Source organism: Carcharhinus amblyrhynchos, unplaced genomic scaffold, assembly GCF_965287045.1.
Source record: "Carcharhinus amblyrhynchos unplaced genomic scaffold, sCarAmb.v2.hapA scaffold_39, whole genome shotgun sequence".
In the NCBI taxonomy this organism is placed as follows: Eukaryota; Metazoa; Chordata; class Chondrichthyes; order Carcharhiniformes; family Carcharhinidae; genus Carcharhinus; species Carcharhinus amblyrhynchos.
The window spans coordinates 3,676,042-3,684,960 of NW_027649780.1; positions in this window are offsets into that span (position 1 = coordinate 3,676,042).

Here is an 8,919-nt window from a genome sequence, read left to right on the forward strand (position 1 = left end):
AAATAGAGATAGAAAGAAATGAAATGGCAGAGAAGGATGTGGAGAGAAATAGATTAATATAGAAACGTAACCAGAGACACACGGGCAGAAAGGAGCAGAGGCCAAAAGAGACAGTGGGTGAGAGAGAGAGAGAGAGAGAGAGAGTGAGAGGAGGGGCGGGTGGGGTGTGGTGCAGGGATACAGATGCAGGGGCCAGAAAGGAGAGAAGAAACAGAGAGAGAGAGAGAGAGAGATAGAGGCAGGGAGAGAGAGGAAGAGAGGCAGGGAGAGAGGGGGTGAAAGAGGCGGGGAGAGAGAGAAGCAAGGGGAGAGAGGCAGGGAGACCGAGCGAGGCAGGGAAAGAAAGAGAGGGAGGGAGAGAGAGAGAGAGTGGGGCAGGGAGAGAGAGAAAGAGAGAGGGGGAGGCTGAGATTTGGAGGGGGGGGGGGGGCAGTGCGAGAGAGACAGAGAGAGAGAAAACAGAGAGAACAAAAAATAAGAGGCTGGATGGCAGGTAAATTGTGTGGTGAAAAGGGCAAATGAAACATTCGCCTTTTCCAAAAACAGTGCTTAGATTACAAAAACATGGAGGTCATGATGGAGATGTATGGAACTTTGTTTAGGCTATAGCTGGAGTGCAGTTCTGATCGCCACATTATAGGAAGGACACGAATGCTCTGGAGGGGGTAAAGAGGAGATTTACCAGGATTCTGCCGTGGATGGAACATTTAAGTTATGAAGAGGGTTTGCGTAGCCTTGGGTTGTTTTCGTTGGAGCAGAGCAGACTGAGGGGGTGACCAGCTTGAGGTGTTCAAGATCGTGAGGGGCATGGACAGGATGGGTAGGGAGTATTCGTTCCCCTTATTTGAAGGGTCAAGTACGAGGGGACACAAGTTAAATGTGAGGGGTATGAGGTTTAGGGGGATTTGAGGGGGGGGGGGGGGATCTTCTAACTCAGAGGGTGATGACGGTCTGGAATGTGCTGCCGGGGAGGCTGGTAAAAGTGGGATACCTCATATCTTTTGAAAAGTACCTGGATCAGTACTTGGCCCGCTATAACATTCAAAACTATGGGACAAGCGCTGCCAAGTGGGATTATGTGGGGGGGTAAGGACATTTCATGCGTGGGTGCAGACTCGATGAGCTGCTGGGCCTTTTCTGCACCGTAGGATGCTGTGATTCTGTGAAAGCGAGACAGATACAGTGAGGGACAGAAACAGTGGAATACAAATAAAGCGGCAGACACAGAGGTTGGGAAACAGGAACTGAAAAAGAGAGCGGAGAACAAAGAACAAAGAACAACCCAGCACGGGAAACAGGCCCTTCGCCCCAACGAGCCCGCGCCGCCGCATCCTCCTACACCTACCCCGCCCTGTGTGTATGTGAGTGGAACCCCTAATGTAGCCAGATTCAGGGGAGAATAGTGTCAATTTGGTACACCAATCAGCCTAAGAGCACATCTTTGGGGTGTGGAAGGAAACTGGAGCGCCCGGAGGAAACGCACGCAACCACAGGGAGAATGCGCCAACTCCCACAGACACAGGCCCAAATCCATGTATCTGCACAGCTAGCAGTGATAGTCACCGAGCTGTTGTGGCGCCCGTCTACCGGTCCAGGATCAAGCACACACAACGACACGAAGTACTAGGCCACTCCCGGAACCTCCAAGAGCAGCCCACGCACGACCCACCGTGTGCATGCCCCTCGTTTGACAACAAGGTGGACTGACACCTGTGGAATAAAAAGACAAAACGAATGAGACAGAAAGAACAAGGCAGTAAAAAGGAGCCAAAAAGGATCAAAAACAGGGAGACACTGAGTGACACAAAGACAGCACATTCCAAACCCACAACCACCACCATCTAGGACAAGAGCAGCAGATGCTGGGGAAACCAGTTTATGGAGGTTCCCTTCCAGGTCACTCACCAATCCGAACTGGAAATATATTGCTGTTCCTCCATTGTTGCTGGGCTAAAATCCGGGAATTCCCGCTTATATCGGATGCAGCATATGACATGATATGAGAATGCCAGTGCGAGTGTGCAGATATGATTTATTACCTGTAGAGTAATTAACATGCAGAAATGCTTGATGAATGCCAGTGCGAGTGTGCAGATATGATTTATTACCTGTAGAGTAATTAACATGCAGAAATGCTTGATGAATGCCAGTGCGAGTGTGCAGATATGATTTATTACCTGTAGAGTAATTAACATGCAGAAGTGCTTGATGAACGCCAGTGCGAGTGTGCAGATATGATTTATTACCTGTAGAGTAATTAACATGCAGAAATGCTTGATGAACCTCTCCTGAAGGACAGGCCTCAGACTTGCTCAGCTACTGGACAACAGATAATACAACAGTTAAAAGGCTAGAAGAGTGTATCACTTTTTGCAAGTCATTAAGACATGCTCCAGTAAAAAAAAAAATGAATTGGAAACTATTAGGACAGTGGTTTGAAGGAGGGAAATTAAAGTAAAAGGGATTGGGACAATTGAAGGAATTCTTAATAAGAATTAAATCCAAGATGGATACAGGAGAATGGAGAGCTGGAAATTTTTTTAAGTCCATGCTTGATCTGTTGTTTCCAGTTAACATTAAAAAAAAACACTCGTGGGTCCTGGGCGTCGCTGGCAGCATCTATTGCCCATCAATCGTTGCCCTTGAGAAGGTGGTGGTGATCTACCTTCCTGAATCACTGCAGTCCATGTTTAGCAAACACTCACTACAAAAGGATAGTGAATATCATTGAATGGTGGAGAGCATAATCCACATCAATCACGTCTTCAAAATCTATTCCTGTACCTTGTGGTGCATTAAGACAGGCGCGTGTCTGTTTCCATAGCTAGTTATACCAGGAATAGTCGCTCATCTGTTTTCAGGGCATTGTAACTTGAGAAACAACACTCCGCAACAACATAACCATCACATCTTTGGAGTATGGGAGGAAACTGCGCACCGAAAGGAAACCCACACAGACACAGAACATACAAACTCCATGCAGACAGTCACCCAAGGCCAGAATTGAACTAGGGTCCCTGACACTGTGTTAACCATTGTGACACATTTTGTTAATAGTTTCTCAGAGATCAGAGTCCTCATTGATTTGAGGCCATAAGACCATAAGATATAGGAGCAGAATTAGGCCATTTAGCCCAGAGAGTCTGCTCCACCATTCAATCATGATATGATTCTCATCCTTATTCTCCTGTCTTGTCTCCATAACCCAATATTCTTTCTTAATCGAGAATCAATCTAACTCGGTCTTCAAGACACTCAATGACCGAGCTTCCACAACATTCTGTGGCTATGAGTTCCACAGATTCACCCCACCCTGGTTGAAGAAATTTCCCCTCATCTCAGGATCTCTACAGTAAAAAAGTAGGCTATTCAGCACATCGATTCTGTACCGACCACACTCCCAACCAGGCCGATTCCCACCAGCCCACACACTTACCCTGCTAATCCTCCTGACAATCAGGCCAATTTAAATATAGCCAATTGACCTAACCCACACATTGTTGGTCTGTGGGGAGAGACCGCAGGACCCAAAGGCAACCCACGCAGCTATGGGGAGAAAATGAAAAATGCAGATAGTGAGTGACCTGAGGCCAGAATTGAACCCAGATCCCTTGTGCTGTGAAGCAGCAGTGCAAACCACTGTGCTGTCTCAGTTTTAAACGAGCGATCCTTCACTCTGAGGTTGTGGCCTTGAGTTCTCATCTCTCCCACCAGTGGAAACACCCTGTCCACATCCCCTCTATCTAGGCCTCTCAGTATTCTGTAAGTTTTAATTAGATCCCCCCTCATCCTTCAGAACTCCATCGAGTATAGATGTAGACTCCTCAACCACTCCTCAAATGACAAACTTTTCATTCCTGCGATCATTCTTGTGAACCTCTTCCGGACCACCTGCAAGGCCAGCACATCCTTCCTTTGTATGAAGCCCAAAACTGCTCACCATATTCCAAATGGGGTCTGAGCAGAGCATTATACAGCCTCAGAAGTATATTCCTGCTCTTGTATTCTACCTCTCCAGAAACGACAGCTGACATTGAATTTTCCTTCCTAATGGCCAACTGAACCTGCACGTTAATGTTGACAGCCGTGAACCAAAACTCCCAAGACCCTTTTTAACTTCAGACTTCCAAAACCTTTGCCCATTTAGGAAATTGTCTACCCCTCTATTCTTCCTACCATAGTGCATAACCTCACACTTTCCCCCTTAGCATTCCACCTGCCACTTCTTTGACAAATCTCTTCACCTCACCAAATCCGTCTGCAGACTCCCCACATCCTCAACACTTCTCCAGACTGCAACTTCTTATTTATTGCCCCCCCAATGATCTGAGGTGAACCACCTTCCAGTGGCTGTGCCAAGATGGGACCATTAACATGGGCCTGCAGCAGCAAACCAGGCAGCTGACCCTGCGTCTGAAGGGTTTGCCGATCCGCAAAGTTTTTCCGAACCCTCACATTTTTAGCCCCGCCCCCCTATGTCTATTGGTTGGGAGCTGGCCGTCAATCAGTCACCGGGCATTGTGACGTGGGACAAACCCCTTCAGCATCATTGTCAGCTCCCTGGTTGGCAGCTGCAGGGCCTCAGCGCCCCCCCCTCCCCACCCCCCCCAAACCCTCCCACCCAGGATAACGGGTCCATCCGGGTTTGCAGTTGGAGCATGCGCATCCTTGGAGACAGACGGTAATGAGCTCGAGCTCATGCCCTGTGAACCAAGACCCGGTCGGGACGCAGAGCCGGAAGTAAAACCGGAAATGGATATTCAGTCGGTGAGTGGGTTTCTGAGACAAGCGGTATATCGGCGGCAAACAAAATCCTCGGGCTTTCCGGAGGTTGCAAGCCCGAGTTAACATCCGTCATCTTGAAAGATGGCGGTTAATTTTTTTGTTTATATTGTTTAACTTTTTATTTATAGTTTTAAAGTCGCGAGTTTCGGCGGTTTTTTTTTAAATTAGTTAGAAACCGGAAGTCGTCACCAGGACGCTTGCCGGGAGTTGTAGTTTTTTTTTCTCGGGCTCCTAACCCTATAAACTAGTCCAGAGAGGATACCCGACCCTCTACACTGGTAGAGAATCCCACCCTCCCACCTCCTCTAACCTAATTATAAGTGTGGGGGAAGTTTTTTTTTTAATATTTTTATTTTTCTGCTGGTAATTGTTTCAGGGATGGCGGTTCAGGCGGTGTGCTGCATCTCCTGCGGGATGTATGTGGCGAGGGACTCCAAGTAGTGTTTCAGGGGATTTTACTTGTAGGAAGTGTGTTAGATTGCAGCTTCTGGAGGAGCGTGTAAAGGAGCTGGAGGTGGAGTTAGAGGAACTCCGCATAATTCGGGAGGCGGAGGAGGACATCGATAGGAGTTATAAGGAGATAGTCACTCCCAGAAATGAGGCTTGGGTCACTGCCAGGAAGAGGGGAAAGAAGTAACTGGGGGGACAATCCCCTGGGGCTGTTCCCCTCCAGAATAGGTTTTCGGTCCTGGAGGCTACAGTTGAGGAGGAATCAACTGGGGATAGCCGAAGGGAGCAGGTCTCTGGGGGTGAGCCTAGTGTGAAAGCTCAGGTGGTTAGGGGATGTAAAAGATTGGACCTCGTGATTGGGGACTCTACAGTTAAGGGGACGGATAGGAGAGTTGGAAGTAATGGTAGGGACTCGGGGCTGGTGTGTTGCCTACCAGGGGCTGGGGTCTGGGATGTATCGGAAAGGGTATTCAGGACTCTTAGGGGAGAGGGAGATCAACCCCAAGTTATAGTTCATGTGGGGACGCATGACATAGGGAGGTTAAGGGAAGGGGATATTAAGCAGAGATTTATGGAGTTGGGGTGGAAACTAAAGGCCAAGTCTGATAGAGTGGTTATCTCCGGACTCTTGCCTGTGCCACGGGATAGTTTAGAGAGGAATAGAGAGAGGGAAAGTTTGAACTTGTGGCTGAGGGGATGGTGCAGGAGGGAGGGGTTCAGGTACTTGAGCAATTGGGGCTCGTTCTGGGGAAGGTGGGACCTCTATAAGAGTGATGGTCTACACCTGAATCAGAGGGGAACCAATATCCTGGGGGGTAAATTTGCAAAGGCTATGCAGGGAGGTTTAAACTGATTCGGAGGGGGGGTGGGATCCTGAGTAAAGGGGGTGAAAGTGAGGGGGGCATAGATGGGGACTGCAATGCATGACATTGTGGGGGTGGGGCAGAGCAGGGTTTGAAATGTGTATACTTTAATGCGAGGAGTATTCGCAATAAAGTGGATGAACTTGCAGCGTGGATCAGTACCTGGGACTTTGATGTTGTGGCCATTTCAGAGACATGGATAGAGCAGGGTCAGGAATGGTTGTTGCAGGTCCCGGGGTTCAAATGCTTTAGTCGGAGTAGAGAAGGGGGGGAGGGGTAGCATTATTGGTCAAGGACTGTATCACAGTGTCAGAGAGGAAGTTTGATGAGGACTTGTCTGTTGAGGTAGTATGGGCTGAGATTAGAAATAGGAGAGGAGAGGTCACCCTGTTGGGAGTCTTTTATAGACCTCCTAAAAGTTCTAGAGAGGTTGAGGAAAGGATTGCGGAGACGATCCTGGTTAGGAGTGAAAGTAATAGGGTAATTGTTATGGGGGACTTTAACTTTACTAATATTGATTGGAATTGCTATAGCTCTAGCTCGTTAGAGGGGTCAGTTTTTGTACAAAGCGTGCAGGCAGGTTTTTTGACTCAGTATGTAGATAGGCCAACTAGAGGTGAGGCTATATTGGATTTGGTGCTGGGAAATGAGCCAGACCAGGTGTCAGACTTGGAAGTTGGTGAGCATTTTAGTGATAGTGACCACAATTCGGTTACGTTCACCTTAGTGATGGAAAGGGATAGGCATGAACCTCGGGCCAGTAGTTTTAGCTGGGGGAAGGGTAATTATGAGGCTGTTAGGAGAGAATTAGGAAGCATAGGTTGGACTAGGAGATTACAGGGACTGGGAACGTCCGAAATGTGGAGTTTTTTCAAGGAGCAGCTACTGCGAGTCCGTGATAGGTATGTCCCTGTCAGGCAAGGAGGAATTGGTAGGGCTAGGGAACCGTGGTGCACTAAAAAAGTTGATTCGTTGGTTAAAAAGAAAAAGGAGGCTTATGTTCGGATGAGACTTGAGGGCTCGGGTAGTGCACTAGAAAACTTTAGATTGGCTAGGAGGGAGTTGAAGAGTGAGTTAAGAAGGGCTAAAAGAGGACATGAGAAGACTTTGGCTGATAGGATTAAGGAGAATCCTAAGGCGTTCTATAGGTATGTCAAGAACAGAAGGTTGGTTCGGGCAAGATTAGGGCCAGTTATAGACAGCAGAGGGAAGTTATGTGTGGAACCGGAAGAGATTGGAGAGGCATTGAACCAATATTTCTCTTCGGTGTTCACGCAGGGGGACATGAATATAGCTGAGGAGGACACTGGGTTGCAGGGGAGTAGAATAGACAGTATTACAGTTGATAAGGAGGATGTGCTGGATATTCTTGAGGGTTTGAAAATAGATAAGTCCCCTGGTCCGGATGGGATTTACCCTAGGATTCTCTGGGAGGCAAGAGAAGTGATTGCAGAGCCTCTGGCTCTGATCTTCAGGTCGTCGTTGGCCTCTGGTATAGTACCGGAAGATTGGAGGATAGCAAATGTTGTCCCATTGTTTAAGAAGGGGAACAGAGACTTCCCTGGGAATTATAGACTGGTGAGTCTCACTTCTGTTGTGGGCAAGGTTTAGAAAAAATTATTAGGGATAGGATTTATAGTTATTTGGAGAGTAATGAATTGATTGGAGATAGTCAGCATGATTTTGTAGCGGGTAGGTCGTGCCTTACTAACCTTATTGAGTTTTTTGAGAAAGTGACCAAAGAGGTGGATGGGGGTAAGGCAGTTGACGTGGTATATATGGATTTTAGTAAGGCGTTTGATAAGGTTCACCACGGTAGGCTTCTGCAGAAAATGCAGATGTATGGGATTGAGGGTAATCTAGGAAATTCGATCTGGAATTGGCTAGCAGTTAGGAGACAGAGGGTGGTGGTTGATGGTAAATATTCGTCATGGAGTTCGGTTACGAGTGGTGTGCCTCAGGGATCTGTTTTGGGGCCACTGCTGTTTGTAATTTTTATTAATGATCTGGATGAGGGTATAGTTGGGTGGATTAGTAAATTTGCTGATGACACCAAAGTCGGAGGTGTGGTAGATTGTGAGGAAGGGTGTCATAGTTTGCAGGAAGACTTGGACAGGTTGCAGAGCTGGGCCGAGAGGTGGCGGATGGAGTTTAATGCTGAGAAGTGTGAGGTAATTCACTTTGGTAGGAATAACAGATGTGTTGAGTATAGGGCTAACGGGAGGACTTTGAAGAGTGTGGATGAACAGAGGGATCTAGGTGTATGTGTACATAGGTCCCTGAAAGTTGGGAATCAAGTAGATAAGGTTGTTAAGAAGGCATACGGTGTCTTGGCGTTTATTGGTAGGGGGATTGAATTTAGGAGTCGCAGCGTCATGTTGCAACTGTACACAACTCTGGTGCGGCCGCACTTGGAGTACTGTGTGCAGTTCTGGTCTCCACATTACAGGAAGGATGTGGAGGCTTTGGAGAGGGTGCAGAGGAGGTTTACCAGGATGTTGCCTGGTATGGAGGGGAGGTCCTATGAGGAGAGACTGAGGGATTTGGGGTTGTTTTTGCTGGAAAGAAGGCGGCTAAGAGGGGATCTTATTGAAACATATAAGATGATTAGAGGTTTAGGTAGGGTGGACAGTGATAGCCTTTTTCCTCGGATGGAGAAAGCTAGCACGAGGGGGCATGGCTTTAAATTAAGGGGGGGTAGTTATAGGACGGATGTCAGGGGTAAGTTCTTTACCAGAGGGTGGTGAGGGATTAGAATGCCCTGCCTGCTGCGGTTGTAAATGCGCCGAGTTTGGGGGCATTTAAGAGATCCGTGGATAGG